This window comes from Panthera onca, chromosome C1, assembly GCF_046562875.1.
Source record: "Panthera onca isolate mPanOnc1 chromosome C1, mPanOnc1 haplotype 2, whole genome shotgun sequence".
Taxonomy (NCBI): domain Eukaryota; kingdom Metazoa; phylum Chordata; class Mammalia; order Carnivora; family Felidae; genus Panthera; species Panthera onca.
Window position 1 is genome coordinate 58,345,278 of NC_138346.1, and position 16,463 is coordinate 58,361,740.

The 16,463-nt window shown below is 40.6% G+C and overlaps 1 protein-coding gene across 9 annotated transcripts in view; it reads left to right on the forward strand.

The window, feature by feature from the left end:
• Positions 1 to 10,110: 10,110 nt before the first annotated feature.
• The window catches only part of ATF2 (activating transcription factor 2), an 81,762-nt gene continuing 75,409 nt past the window's right edge, over positions 10,111 to 16,463 (forward strand). For 8 of the 9 annotated variants that reach the window (XR_013557257.1, XM_060621776.3, XM_060621778.3 and 5 more), the window contains exon 1: positions 10,111 to 10,256. The gene's annotated coding sequence lies outside the window, so the exon portion shown is untranslated. Of the gene's footprint in view, positions 10,257 to 10,351; positions 10,485 to 16,463 lie in introns of those variants that run through there. The other variant, XM_060621777.3, reaches the window with a different exon arrangement.

Sequence of the window (16,463 nt, forward strand, 5' to 3'; positions counted from 1 at the left end):
CCCTGCCAGCCAGCACACGCGCACAGACTGGCCTTCCCTCCGGAGAAAGTCGCGCACTTTTGAAACCTCCGAGTTTCAGCTCCTAAGGCTGTTTGCAAAATAGAAACTGGCACCCTCCCTATTTCTCGTTCCCCAGTCCCCCAGTCCGTGGTCTGGAGAGGTTTGCCTCTTGTGCTAACTCAATAGGGCAATTTCACAGCCTTTCTCTCCCTTTCTCACCCTTTTGTCTTTCCATAGAAGGGGTTCCCTCCCCTCTGTGCCTACACCGTTTTTTTCTCCCCCAATTCACATACACACACCTCGATACCACCATGCTGTCTCCCTCCAACTGTGGAGATCTTTGTGCCACTCCTCAGATCGATTTCCTGGGTGTTGCAAGTAAGCTGGCCTCAACACAGCTGTATCTGAGGGAGGAGGAAAATCCCAGTCCCCCTACTTCTCTGCCATCTTAACTCTGCCCCCCATTGACCAGTACACGAAAAGATGCTCACCATTACTAATAATAAGGGAAATGCAAATCAAAGCTACAGTGAGATATCATCTCACAACCTATAGTATGGCTACTCTGAAAACAAAACAAGAAACAGGCATTGGCAAGGATGTGGGGAAATTGGAACTCTTGTGCACTGTTGGGAGGAAGGTAAAATGGTGCCGCTGCTGTGGAAAACAGTATGGTAGTTCCTCAAAATGTTACCAGTAGAATTACCATGAGATCCAACAATTCCGCTTATGGGTATGTACCCCAAAGAACTGAAAGCAAGGTTTTGCAGAGATACTTGCACACATGTTCATAGCAGCATTATTCGCAATAGCTAAATATGGCAGCAACCCAAGTGTCCATCAATGGATGACTGGATAAGCAAAATGTGGTATATGCATACAATGGAATATTTTTTAGCCTTAAAAGGAGAGAAATTCTGACACAGGCTACAATGTCGATAAACCATGAGGGCATCATACTAAGTGAACTAAACCTGTCACAAAAAGACAAAATACTGTATGATTCCACTTAGGTAGTTAGAGTAGTCAAAATCATTGAGACAGAAGGTAGAATGGTGGTTGCTAGGGGCTGGGGGAAGGAGAAAGGGGAGGGGTTCCAGTTTAACAGGTATGGAGTTTCAGTTTCACAAAATGAAGAGCTATGGACATGGATGATAATGCTGGTTGCACAACATTAGGAATGTATTTGATATCACTGAAACATAAACTGAAAATGGTTACGATGGTAAATTTTGTTATATGTATTTTATGTAAATAAAACAGCGCTAGAACAGTCAAGGGCCCGGAGGGTACAAAACAGCGGAAGATCCATTTCAGTAAGAGCCAACAAATAGACAAGAAATTTAAAGAACTTCAGAGTGCAAGCTCTTGAAGGTAAGTAGGTCCAACGAATGAAAAAAGAATTTGCTGAGGAGCTAAAGTTAGGTAGAAATGAATGCCCGGATGCCTGGGTGGCTCAGTCCATTAAGCGTCTGCCCTCAGCTCAGGTCATGATCTCATGGTTTGTGGGTTCAAGCCCCGCACTGGGCTCTGTGCTGACAGTGCGGAGCCTTCCTGGGATTCTCTCTCTCTCTCTCTCTCTCTCTCTCTCTCTCTGCCACTTCCTGGCTTGCTCTCTATCTCTCTCTCAAAATAAATAAAAATAAACTTAAAAAAAAAATGAATGTCACTGAAGTTTAAGGAAGGATTGTAGATAAGTGAGAAATATGATTTGAGAATGTATGTATATATATATATATATATATATATATATATATATATTCATAGTTCTTCGGTAAGTTTTTTTTTTTAATTTTTTTTTTTAACGTTTATTTATTTTTGAGACAGAGAGAGACAGAGCATGAACGGGGGAGGGTCAGAGAGAGAGGGAGACACAGAATCGGAAGCAGGCTCCAGGCTCTGGGCCATCATCAGCCCAGAGCCCGACGCGGGGTTCGAACCCACGGACCGTGAGATCGTGACCTGAGCCGAAGTCGGACGCTTAACCGACTGAGCCACCCAGGCGCCCTGGTAAGTTTTAAATTCTATTTGGCACTTTTAGCCAATGTGGGTAGGTTTGGGTGTTAAATGTTTGGGAGAGGATGATATGTGTTGTTTCAGTACTATCCTCTGCAAAGGCTTTTAAAATATGTGATTTCTACACACGAAATTATGAGTTGTTGAATTTTCTACATGCCGAGCATATATTAATTTAGTAATTTCATGGTATTATTCTGTTGATAATATTCTGGACTTAAGACCTCAATACATCGTCCGTCAATTACTTGCCCAATACTTTACATTACTATGGCCAAAAATTATTATTTTTTTCAGATCCAGTACCATCCTCCTCTGCCTCAACAGACAAAGCAGTTAGACTGTCTCTGCCAATAGCAACATTATGCCTTAGCTTGCTTTGATGTAGAGATAGCTGATACGTAGCAGTCGAAACTTGTGATAGTATAGGATTTATAAGCAATATCATCGTTTTTACAGATTTTTTGGAAAGTAGATAACATGGCTTTGTTTATACTCCTCTTTTCCCTCCACCCACCCTTATCCTACCCTCCTCCTTCACCACACATATACACAAGCTCAGCAGCGCATTTTGTTAAAGGCTTTCTGGTGATGTGTATATCACGATATATACAGCACTGCTGCTCAAAGTGAGGTCCAGGGGTCAGCAGTGTTAGCATCACTTGGGAGCTTGTCGGAGATATAGGTTCTGGAGCTTCACACCAGATCTTCTAAACCAGAATCTGAATTTTAACAAGATCCCAGGTGATTTGTATATACATTAAGCTTTGAGAGTACTGGTCTAGAATACTGCAGTCCCCCATATGCCTTAGCTCAGACTCCTTATCTTTCAAAAAGTTGTCAACTCATTAATTGGGTAGTTCCCCCTCACACCCCTTTCTTCCTGGAATGTACACCAGTGATTCTCAAAGTGTGGTCTGAAAACTAATGAGGGCCCCTAGAACCTTTCTTTCAGGGGTTTCACAAGGTCTTCCCTTTGCCGCTTGCACGGCTACGTGAGGCTAGATTGTCATTAAACACTTCAACCAAAACAACATATTGCAACAGATCAAATACAGAAGTAGATTGTGTGACTTAATTATTTACAAAAATGAAAACAATGCCATTCTTCTATTTTTGCTTTGGAAACTATAGTTACTTTTCTTTTTTTTTTTTTTTTTTAAGTATAGTTCTTTTTCAAAAAAATGTTATTTATGTTAACATGTTGTTATGGAGTGAAGGGTACTGAATCTCCCTGACTGGTCTGTCCGTGAGAAAACAGGCTCCAATATGACCTTTCACTTACAACTTTATAGAAATGTCAGTTTTGTAAGTTGAAGGTAACCCTGTATCCCTAGGTCACTTCCCTTCAGCTATCAATCTATTTATAATCTCTAAAAATCGGCCCATGTTCCTAGTAAGAATCTGCACTGCTTTCTCAAATGATGCAAGTAATCTATCTCCTCCTAGATGTTTAGTAACTTAGAGCTTCTTTTTTCAAGGGAGCTTAAATACTGAAAAGAATTGACCTAAGATCAATGGGGACTCGTAAATCCAAGGGCTTTTGATTGTTCTCCTATTAGCATGAGCTAGCATCCTACTGCTGATCTTGGCAGAGACTCCTAAGAGGACCCATGGTTGTTGGCAGTGGCTACTTTTCAACAAAAGCATTTAGTCAGCATTTCCCAGCCGTGGAGATTCCAGGATCTGCTCCTCTTACATGAGAGTCCCAGAGTTTGCTTTGTCCAAGGGTTTATGTAGTTTGGCTGAGTGTCTCAGATGCTGGACAGCTCAGTATGATTCCCTCAAGACTTCCTCTGTCTAAAGGACAGTTCAAAGTGTTTACCTACCTCTCTAGAGATATCCAAAACGTCTTTAGCTCTCAAGACCCCAGGAGTTGTACAAAAAGAATAAGCTTATAATACTGCACGTTATCACATTCCTGCCTTATTTTCTCCACAGCACTTACTACTCTTTAAATGGTCACACGGTTTATGTATGTGCCGCGACTCCCCTCCCCCATGAAAATCTCCCTAAGGGGCTTTGTCTTGTTGACAGTTGTAGCAGCAGGGCCAGGAACAATGTCTGGCATGTTCATGCTCAATAAATATTGATGCTTTATGGGTAATAAAGTATAGAAACAGAGCATTAGGTTGATAGTTACCCTAAGAGGCTGTGTCCAAGGTGAGAATGCAACTGAAAAGAGCAAAGTATTAATCTAAGGGCCTAGGAGGGTCCATATGACCAAGACTTTCTGGTCTCTGGCATAAGGAATTCATAGCTTTGGTACTAGGTGGGCCTCAGGGTGACAGACTAGTTATGGCGAGTCATCAAGGGTAGACACTGGAATGACAGACAAAAATCTTTATCCTAGGAGTGGTTCTATCTACTTGCATTGGTAACTTAATAGTGTGTGGAAAGCTGAATATAACGATGACAAGCCCTCTTTCTTTTCTTTTCTTTTCTTTTTCTACTTAATTTTATTTATTTATTTTTAAATTTGCATCCAAATTAGCATATAGTGCAACAATGATTTCAGGAGTAGATTCCTTAGTGCCCCTTACCCATTTAGCCCATCCCCCCTCCCACAATCCCTCCCATAACCCTCAGTGTGTTCTCCACATTTGAGTCTCTTATGTTTTGTCCCCCTCCCTGTTTTTATATTATTTTTGTTTCCTTTCCCTTATGTTCATCTGTTTTGTCTCTTAAAGTCCTCATATGAGTGAAGTCATATGATATTTGTCTTTCTCTAATTTCATTTAGCATAATCCCCTCCAGTTCCATCCACGTAGTTGCAAATGGCAAGATTTCATCCTTTTTGATTGCCGAGTAATACTCCATTGTATATATAGACCACATCTTCTTTATCCATTCATCCGATGGACATTTGGGCTCTTTCCATACTTTGGCTATTGTTGATAGTGCTGCTCTAAACATGGGGGTGCATGTGTCCCTTCGAAACAGCACACCTCTATCCCTTGGATAAATGCCTAGTAGTGCAATTGCTGGGTTGTAGGGTAGTTCTATTTTTAGTTTTTTGAGGAACTTCCATACTGTTTTCCAGAGTGGCTGCACCAGCTTGCATTCCCAGACAAGTCCTCTTTCTAGTGAGTGGGATGAGAAGAGAGGTGGAAGGAGGCATTGATATGAAGGATGGAAACAAGAACCTTAAATTCCATTCTCTGTCTTTGGGCTGATCTCACTGAGGCTGGCATAAGCTAAAGTATGATTTGAAGATAAAGACAGCCCTCTAATTTTTTTTTCTTCACAATGCCACACACAATTAATTACAAATTCTTGTGAGACATTGAGGGTGGGAAGTGGACAATGACACCCCCCCCCCCCACCTTGTACTTGAAATGTTCTGAATGGATATTTCCATTATGAGAACAGATGCTGAAAGGTTAACTATAGCATAGGCAATTTCGAGGATGTGCAGGAAAGCCCTGGGTTGTCAGAGGGAGGGAAAGAAGATCCGTCTGGAGATAGAAGCTACCAAAAGAATCAACCAAAATGTCTAGGGTCACAGTGTCCTCGTCTCATCTTTCTGTACCGGGCTATATCTTGAGGATACCTGTGAAAACACAGAGGCTTTTTCTAAGTTCAAGACAGACATAAGGGACGTCCTGGAATATGCTATGTTTTGTTTAGCTACAAACAGAAACTATGTCCTTATGAATTGAATCTTCCTTTTCACCTTATTTTTCATATATACAGATCTGTATACTTCTTTTTTTTTTTTTTTTTTAATTTTTTTTTTCAATGTTTTTTATTTATTTTTGGGACAGAGAGAGACAGAGCATGAACGGGGGAGGGGCAGAGAGAGAGAGGGAGACACAGAATCGGAAACAGGCTCCAGGCTCCGAGCCATCAGCCCAGAGCCCGACGCGGGGCTCGAACTCACGGACCGCGAGATCGTGACCTGGCTGAAGTCGGAGGCTTAACCGACTGCGCCACCCAGGCGCCCCTGTATACTTCTATGTTAGTATATTTATATACTACTTGAGCAGGGTTTTAGTTGACTTTTTAAGAATAACAACAGATTAATGGATTAACAACCACGTCTTCTGAACAAGGCAGAAATACCACATTCTGGGCATTGGAAGGTTTTGAGAGCATTGAGAGGCCCCCATTATTTCTTGCAGTATTTAATAATGGGCATTTCTACAATAGAAGTAGTTTTCTTCAAATAGCCTCTTGTATCTAAGGGATACCAATTTTACTCAGAAGTCATGCTGGGTTCTTAAAGGAGGTTTACCAGGTCCTCACCAACTCTCTTAGGAGTAAGTTGGGTAGATGCATGTTTGGAATGATAAGACAGGTGAAGAAGGGGTCCAGAACAGACTTCCTGCGTTTGCAAAAGAGAAGATTGTAGAGAATTTTAGGGCTGTCAGGGGAGCTTGAGGAATGACAATGAGAAAAAGAACTGAAAAGCAAAGCATTTTATTAAGATATAGTGAGACTTCCAAGTTCACGGGATCAGAATTAAAAGTCATAACTACATTCGTTTTGTCTAAGCTGAATGTTTTTTTCATTTGTAGAAAAGCTATATTACATGAAATGTGGTGGAGCTACAAATATGTAGATTAAAGTAAGACACTTTCTAACTAGAAGGTTGCCAACATGCATATGGAACAGATTTGCATCTTTTCCACCTGCTTTCTTCCTGTGAGCTGCTTTATTTTTTCGCACCTTAAGTTTACTTTTTTAAAAAAGAAAACTCTGGGGCGCCTGGGTGGCGCAGTCGGTTAAGCGTCCGACTTCAGCCAGGTCACGATCTCGCGGTCCGTGAGTTCGAGCCCCGCGTCGGGCTCTGGGCTGATGGCTCGGAGCCTGGAGCCTGTTTCAGATTCTGTGTCTCCCTCTCTCTCTGCCCCTCCCCCGTTCATGCTCTGTCTTTCTCTGTCGCAAAAATAAAAAAAAAAAAAAAAAAAAAAAAAAAAAAAGTTATTAATAAAAAAGAAAAGTAGCTAAAACTGCATTCTCCAACAGAGCAGAGTACTATTTGTATTACTAAATATTCTTCTCTTGTCTATGAGGACTCCTGAAAGACTTTCTTTAAAATAACATGTTCCATAGGGCGCCTGGGTGGCTCAGGGGTTGAGCGTCCGACTTCAGCTCTGGTCATGATCTCACAGTTCGTGGGTTTGAGCCCCATGTCAGGCTCTGTGCTGACAGCTCAGAGTCTGGAGCCTACTTCGGATTCTGTGTCTCCCTCTCTCTTCCCCTCCCCCACTCGTGCTCTGTCTGTCTCTCTCAAAAAATAAACATTAAAAAAAAGTTTTAAATTAACATGTTCCTCTAGTGCATTACGTAGATAATTACTTGACAACAGACTGGATGAGGAGGAGAAATTTAAAACCAAACCTACTGCCAATTGAAAATGAATCAAAGCCAGAGAAAAGAATTTCGAATTTTTGATATAAGTGAATGGAAATAATTGTTTTTAAAACGCTACTCTAATTGACGCAAAGTTCTTTTGAAATGTCATAACATTTATAGTTCTTTTTCTCACATTAGACATTATTAGCCATTTTGAGAGATGGAGAGAAGCACCATTGTAGTGAATATATACTTGACCTAACAATTTGCCATTTGTCAATTGCACATTTTGTCCATCATCATATTCGTGTTCAGTAGTCTGAGCTGCTGAGGTTTAACTGATGTGACTAGTGCTACACTACATTAACACTAGGACAATGTGACTGTTATTAGATAGGAATAGTACTTTCATTTTAACTTGAGAAGGTAAACAGTGGCTTCTTTCTGGTCTCTTGAATAATGAAATGAGTTTCAAAAGAAGAGTGAGTTGGCTCACATATATGTCCATAGGCCAGAAAGAAACCCGTTAAAAGGTTCAGTGCCATCAGGATTTCATTTTTATGTCACATACCATTATTGAACTGCAAGTGTAACTTTCAAATACAATACTGCACAATTTTCCAATAATTTCGGTTTCACTTTGGTTTGGATGTTTGAGAGTACATTTTATATTAACACAAAGCTTTATTCATAATTTGTTGTAGACTAGAAATCACGTAATAGATGAAAAAACAAGGCACTGAAAAACAACTGGTTTTTAAAAAGTTGATGCAAGTTTTTTTGCAGGAGCCCCTCATCATACTTTTCAACTTGTGCTAGTGTATGTTTATTGAACAATCAATATCCCCACACCTGACACTGAAATATTTAAGTTGTATAGAGAATCACAGAGCAACATTAAAAAAATATTTTCAGGGGCATTCACTTTCGAATGTCCCCTTTCTGTAAAGAGAGCTTTCCTACTATTCTTTCTAATCTTATACTCTAATAAACTTTTGCCTGCTGCTCAAATAAAAAATTTTGAAATAAAATATTTTCAGCACTATACTTCTTTCTGTGTTTTTAGGAGTGTATCTGTGTCAGTTGCAGAGCAGTAAATATGGTCTCTTTTGTCCCTCATGTGAATCAAACTGTCTTCCTCCAGCACCCTTTTTTAAACAGCTTCTTTCAAAGTTTGACGGACATTTCTTTGTCACTGTAGCAACCTAGTGGGCGGTAGGATTGTACTATGGGTAGAGAGCCATTTCTATTCCATATTCCAATTTGGTGTCCTTTGGTCCTCTCTAAATGTTAATAAGCAGATGCTGATATTTTAAAGGTTTGAAATTATTTCTAATAAAGTTGATATATTTATTTTTTAATGTTTATTTATTTTTGAAGGAGGGGGGAGAGAGAGAGAGAGGGAGAGCATTAGCGATGGAGGGGGAGAGAGAGAGAGGGAGACAGAGGATCCAAAGCGGGCTCTGCACTGACAGCAGAGAGCCCCATGTGGGGCCTCAAACTCACAAACTGTGAGATCAAGACCTAAGCTAAAGTCTGACGCTTAACCGACTGAGCCACCCAGGTGTCCCTAAAGTTGATATATTTAAAATCGGTAACTACTCAGTAAAATTGATAAAATAGAATACACCACAGCATAGAAGATTTTTTCTTTCTTTCTTTTTTTTTTTTTTTTACATTTTTTAATGTTTATTTTTTCTTTGAGAGAGAGAGAGAGAGAGAGAGCACGCACACGAGCAGGAGAGGGGCAGAGAGAGACTCACAGAATCTGAAGAAGACTCCAGGCTCTGAGCTGTGAGCACAGAGCCCGACACGGGGCTCAAACTCACCAACCGGGAGATCATGACCCCGAGCTGAAGTCGGACGCTTAATCGACTGACCCACGCAGGCGCCCCCGATTTTTCTCTTATAAACAATTCTGTGCACTGTTTTACGGTTATATAGTGGAGGGCACTGTATTTCTTTTGCTAAGTTATTTAGATATAATTATATGCTAACATCCTACACTGTACCAGGAGTTTAGGAGCCAGAAGAATCAGCTTCAGTTATAGTTTAGTAAAATTCGACCAAACGCCATCCAAAGTACAGGCTTTTTTTTTCTCTTGCTTTCAAAACGGACTTATCTTGCTTTCCCGCTTTGGGCCTTGGGGATACTTTGAGGCAAACTCCGCCTCTTCCAAACACCAGCTTAACGGAGACACCCTCTCTCAGACTTCAGAGTAGCAGCAAAATGGGTTTAGGCGCGCGCCTCTCTAACGTTCTGCCTGCCTTCCTACCCAGGGCCGGGAAGTGACAGTGACAAAAATACCGGGCTCCCCGTGGCGGAGCTCAGAGGACTCATCGCGCTTTCTCTCCCGCCACTCGCAGCCTTTTCCAGAGTTCACCTTTCTTCTCCGCACACCGTCAAACCCTTCCCTCGACCCCAACATCCACCTGCTCCAGCGCCCCACACCCGTGCGAGTCTGCAGCCCGCCGCCAATCACAGGCTTCCGCACAGGTTACGGAGACTCCTCTCTTTTGGCTCTCCGATCCCGCCCCCTCCAGGCCTGCTTCCCGCCCTTCGGGCACTTTGTCCAATCACCCGCTACCGAGTGTTCTTTGGTTCCCACCCCCTCCATCCCCGCCCTCCTGAAGTCCCGCCCCCTTCCCCTTTAAACTGACGAAATCACCTGACCCGGAGGCGCTCCATCAGATAGAAGGCAAGAAGGGGCGTGTGCGGTGGAGGGGAGGGGCGCCGAGAAGAAAGGGGGGATGCCGGGAGTGGGGCGGGGAGAAGGGAAGGGGTGTCAGTCCGATCTCGCGAGAGAGGACGGAAGCCTGTGGGAGCCCGTGGCCTTTAAAGTGCGGTTCAGCCCTTTCCTCCAGGGGTAGTTTGTAAACACCGCTGAGCTCGGGCCTCGGTGGCGACCGAAGGAAGCATGAACTAGTGACCTGGAAAGGTGAGTAGTGATGGGGGAAGGCCGAAGGACTGGAAACCGTAGGGATACGGAGAAAGAAGGCACTAACATGGCGACGTCGCTCACCGTAGTCCCCACCCCCCGCTTCCCATCACCTCCGGCGCTCCTGCCTCGGTGCCTAGCCCTCGGGGCGACTGTGGCTGTTCTGCCACCTCAGCGGCCCGCGCGGCGTCGGCTTCAGGAGCCCGACCGGCCGGGCGGGACCGTTAGGTAACTGGCGTTCGTTGTTCCGGCCCCTCCCCGCTCGCGCGCTTTCCTAACGAAGAGGAAAAAGGAATAACGGCTCCTGTTAGACCCCTCCCCCCGATTTATCTTCCCCTTCTCTGGTTAGTTCAGAGGTCCCTGGGCTGCAGGTCGGGTCCGCCGGGGGCGCAAGGAGACCCCCTTTAGTCTTGGATTAGCCGGGAGAGGGCCGGCTCTGTTCTCCCCACCCAAGACTCAGTCGTTGGGGACCGTGTGTATGTGATGGTGGCGGGGAGGAGGATCGGGAGGCGCCGCTGAAAATAGGGTCAGGGTCTCTGCCTTTGGTGGAACATGATGGAACAAATGGTATGGAGAACCTATGAGCTGGAAGTCTGGGCATTTTCTGTCCTTTCTGCCCCCTCACACTCTCGCCACCCCCCTTTTTCCTGGTGGGGCGGGGCTGAGATGTGGGTGCAGATTGATTCTGGTATTTTCCCCCATTTTTAACCTCCCTGCTTGGACTGCAGAACCTCCGTAGGGAAGTAACCTGTGCTTTTTAGTGATGCCCTAGGGGCCAGGGCCGAGACAGGGGGAGAGGGAGTGAGTGAGTGTTTTCTGTGTTAGCTCGTTGAACCGACGCTAGAGGAGGGAGAGGGCGGAGGAGCTGGGTACTATTTTTGTGTCCTTAGGTAGTGTAAAACTGCCTTTGCTTAATCGGGAGCTTAAAACTGGTTGAGGCCAAGAGCAAAACTACTGTGAATATGATGGAGTAAAAGGCAGTACACCTGATGGACTTTAGGCATATTGACCGATCCCTAAATTATAATGTGAAAGTTGTGATTTCTTAGGAATTTTAAATTATGGAAACAGTAACAATGTGTAAGTTTAATAGACATACTTGAAATCAAAACAAAAACTGTTCCTTTGAGTGCACTTTTTGTCCTATTTGAAGAAACCACTGACATTGTCAGTAATAGCTTTTCTAGGCGTAATTTTTAAATAGCGTGTAACCTTACTTAGTCTAGTGTGCCAAAATTACGAAGGTGATAAGCTTGTTTAAAAGTCAACCCTACAGGATTAAGTGACCTGAAAGACCAATACGGTGGCAATTACATCTTGTAATTAAATGTGTTACACTGACTTGAGAAATCCACTGTCAACACTCCTCAAAACTTCAGGAACACCATTGTAAAGTTATGTTAAAAAATAGAGATGCCCTTCTGCAGATCACAAAGTAGAGTTAAGGATGTTCTTGGATCTTCAAGGTCACCAATAATTAAGTAACAGTTAGAAATTCTAGTCCTTGTAATTTGTAAGAATCTTACAAATTTATGGTGGTCTCTATGCTGCTTTCCTGAAACATGTTTAATCTTGCTTTGAGAGGATTACTGCCGTTAAGTTTTGAATTATTTAAAATGTATTGTGGTAATTTAGAATGTAGGTGTCTGTCAGTAAAGAAGTAGCTTTCAGGAACTGTGTGTGTGTGTGTGTTTTTAAGGTACCCATGCCTTCTGTAGACCTGATTGCATTTCCTCGAAGTTCTTTTTAAAATAACCATATTAGAATGTTTATTTCATCTTTGGGGACTATACCATAATCTATTATATATGTAAACCAGAAATTCCTGTATTTACTTGAGAGTATTTGTTTCATATTTAAAAATTAAAATAACAGCACAAAGTAAGGTTGTTATGTCAGCTCTTTAACAAATAATTTGGAGGAATGCTTTTTCTTGGTAGTCAGGATTTGAAAGCTTTCTGAATATCATTTTTAAAAATAATAGGCTATACATCAACTAGTATGAAGTCTCAATAAATAATGAACATTTTGCCTACCTAAATTTTTGTGTTTTGAAAAAGTTGGGTTTAATGATTTATATGTTCTCTGCCGATTAATGAAATTGTTAGATCATGTTAGAGCAAATGTGTAGATCTTACCTGTGTCATCTTGAGCAAATAATACAGTCTGTCTTTTAAAAACCCACTGAGGGGCACCTGGGTGGCTCAGTCCGTTGAGCGTCTAACTTCGGCTCAGGTCATGATCTTGAGGTTTGTGAGTTAGAGCCCCGTGGGCGCTCTGTGCTGACGGCTCAGAGCCTAGAGCCTGCTTAGGATTCTGTCTTCCTCTCTCTGCCCCTCCCCCACTTGTGCGCTTGCTTGCCCTCTCTCTCTCTCAAAAATAAATAAACTTAGAAAAAAACCCAAAATACTGAATATGGGGCACCTGGGTCCCTCAGTCGGTTAGGCATGGAACTCTTGGTTTCAGCTCAGGTCATGATCTCTGAGTTTCATGAGTTCAAGCCCCTAATGGGACTCTGCGCTGGTAGCACATAGCCTGGGTGGGATTCTCACTCTCTCCCTTTCTCTCAGCCCCTCCCCCACTCACACTGTCTCTGTCTCAAAATAAACTTAAAAAAAAAAAAATAACCCATCGAATAACAATTGGATAGTCAACTGATCCTTGTAAAAGTCAATACATTAAGTGTTTGTTAAGCAATTCACTGTGATTAAAATGTACTATAGAAAAACAACAAATCTGCCTTGTTACAGTCAGTAGTTTAACTTAGTATTTCTGCATTTATCCTATACTCACACCTATTCCATGAGACTAAGAACGTATCTAAACTGCTGCATGTTCTCCTAATGTAATTCTTAATGAGGGGGTATTAGTAGTAGTATTCACCTATTTACGTCCAAGGGAAAACCCACAAAACATTTCTTTTGCTCTGTTTCTTAAGCTCAAGAAAAGAAGTAAATATATAAGCTCAAGAAAAAGTAAAATATAATTTCAAAAAAATAAAAGGAAGTTTGTGGATCTTTAAGGCCAACAATAATTGGAATTATTTTAAATATATTACTATGAATGTGTTATGTATTATATTAATTACAGATATATGTATATGTACTATTTTCATTTATTTTTTAACAATTTTGAAACTTGTATATTCATTTACATTTTTAAGTATGTTTAAGTGATGCTTTTTCTTCTTGGCAGAATTTTGGCAGTGGTAGTACAGTGATTAAAAACATTTTTTATGGGCACCTAGGTGGCTCAGTCGGTTAAGCATCCAACTGCTCAGGTCATGATCTTGTGGTTAGTGTGTTCGAGCTCTGCATCGGACTCTGTGCTGGCAGCATGGAACCTGGTTGAGATATTCTCTCTCTCTCTCTCTCTCTCTCTCTCTCTCTCCCCCCCTCCTCCTTCCCTGCTTGCCCTCTCTCTGTCAAAATAAGTAAACATTAAAAAACTTTAAAAATAATATAAAAAAATAAAAACATTTTTTTTGTAACAAGAAGGGATGTAAGTAGAATGCTCTCCAGGCTAGACTTACGCATTCATGTCTGCATTCTGTATCTTAACAAAGATAGTGATTCCCATTTTTTTCCTGTCTTAATACCCAAGGAATAGAAGCACTCCCAATGGTAGTAGTAGCTTATTATCACAGAGATTCTCAACAAGATTACTAGGGAAAGAGAAAGGGTGGGAATGATTAAAATTGGCAAAAAGCCAGTGGGCAAAATACCAAGAGTATTTTGATTTTTTGGCTAGTCCTGTGTATCATTATCTTTATAATACTCCCTTAATTTACAAATTCCCTAAATGTTCTTTAGTTTGCCTACCTGAATCTAAACCTTTGTCGTTCCAATTTTATAGCTTTGATTTTTCTAATTCTTGTTATGTGGGCTAGTGTGTTTTTTTCTATTTATTGAACAGTTAAAATAGTGTTACTAAAAATCAATTACAAGTGTCCTACTGATAAATAACTTTTCATTACTTTTGTTGCCTTCTAATTTCTGCATATACATTGTAGTTTTAACAGAATTTTACACTTACGTTTTACTTTTCTAGCTTTAGCATTTTCCCATACTGTCTAACCTTTGTAATATATAATGGTTACCTGATAGTTTACCAAATGAGTATTAACATTTCCTCAATTTTATTTTTTTAATTTTTTTAAGTTGATTTATTTTGAGAGAGAGAGCTTGTGCATGCATGCACAAGCAGGAGGAGGGGAAAGAGAGAGGGAGAGAGAATCCTAAGGAGGCTCCATGCTGTCAGTGCAGAGCCAGTGGGTCACAGGGCTTGATCTCACTCACGAACCGTGAGATCATGACCTGAGCCAAAATCAAGAGTTGGACAGTTAACCAACTGAGCCACCCAGGCACCTCTACGTATACTCAATTTTAAATGCCCAACAGGAAAATAGTTGTTTTCAGTTTCTATTTTAACACTGAATTGAGCATCTCTGTGCATTTATCTTTTTTTCTTATTTTGAATTGTTTTCCATACAGTACTAATCTCAAATGAAATTACTAGGTCAGAGGATATAAATGTTTCTATATTGCCAAGTGTTTGCCTCCCCAAAGAGTTGAGCACATTTACACTGTCATGAGAATATGAGTTCACAGACTTTATCATGATTTTATCAACTTTGGAGTTATGCTTATTAATAAAGTAGGATTGCTTAATTAGGAATTATTACTAATTCTGGGAATAACTTGCATTATTTAGTAGTTTTATTTAGGAGACCATTTCAGTCTGTAGTTATTTATCTGCCAGTGATCTGTGTGCTGAGACAGATACTGTATATTTCATTTTTTTCTGTCATTTCACTGACTTTCTCCTAAAAATTAACTGAAACATTTAATGGTATAGTAACAATAATCTTTACATTCGATGTATTTTTAATGGTTTACATGTTGGGTGTTTTATGCTGGTTTTAATATAAGAGCTACTTTCTGACCTATACATTTATGAGATTAAAATTCATAATAACATTTATTTCCATATAGGTAACCCTTGAAATAAAGAATATGTATGTTATAGCCAAATTGACTGAGTTTTTGTTTCCTCAATATCATCTTCTGGTATATAGTAAGTATATAATCAACATTTTAGCGTGATTATTAGGAGCCAGAGACTGTCATGAGTCTTCCAACTTACTGTCTGTATCACCTTCAGCAAATAATATAAACTCTCTGTGCTTCCTTGTCCTTATTTTTAAAGGTAATAATTTATAGCCTTGTTCAAATAATGTATATGTGATGCTTAAACCAGTGTCAGGAACTAACGAATACTTAGTAAATGGTGTGGTAATTATTACTGTTAAAGTACATTCAGAAATAATAATAATCTACCATACCCCCTCCAGGAATGTGTGATGTAACTTGAAAGCAGGATTTCAACCATCTGTTTGATAGCTTTGGCAATAAAGTTGAGTTTTCCATAGGAACTTATAATTTGTGGTGCAGCTTATTACATTAGAATTTTCAAAAATCCATGTGAGAGAGTATTTCATATACTTTTTGTTTCATATACATCCCTTCTCCCCAAGTCAATAGCATCCTCATATTTTGAGATGATAAAACAGTGGTAGTATCATTTCCATAAAATCTAATTACCATTTTCTATTCTACTAATTCCACTAAAAACATTTTGGTGAGACCTTTTATTCCTTTCTCTTCATAGTGGAAGAGCTAATGATTAAGTAAAATACCACATTTATAATGTTCTCTTTTTAATTTGAAAGTTATTTTAATTCTGGTTAACATATAGTGTTAGTTTCAGGTGTACAATATAGTGATTCAGCGTTTCCATAACCCTGTGCTCATGACAAGCACTCCTTGATCCACATCACCCATTTAATCCATCCACCTACCCTCTCCCCTCTGGTAATCAGTTTTTTCTCTATAATTAAGAGTCTGTTTCTTGATTTGTCAATTTTTTCCCTTTGTTTGTTTTGTTTCTTCAATTCCACATACAAGTGAAATCATGTGGTGTTTATCCTTCTCTGTTTCACTTAGCATAATATTCCCTAGTTCCATCCACGTCATTGCAAATGGCAAGATTTCATTCTTTTTTATGGTCGAGTAATATTCCATCACACACACACGCACACACACAACACTGCACATCTTCTTATCCATTCTTTTATCAAGGGACACTTGGGCTGCTTCCATTACAAATAATGCTGCTATAAATAGGGGTGCATGTATTCCTTTGAAT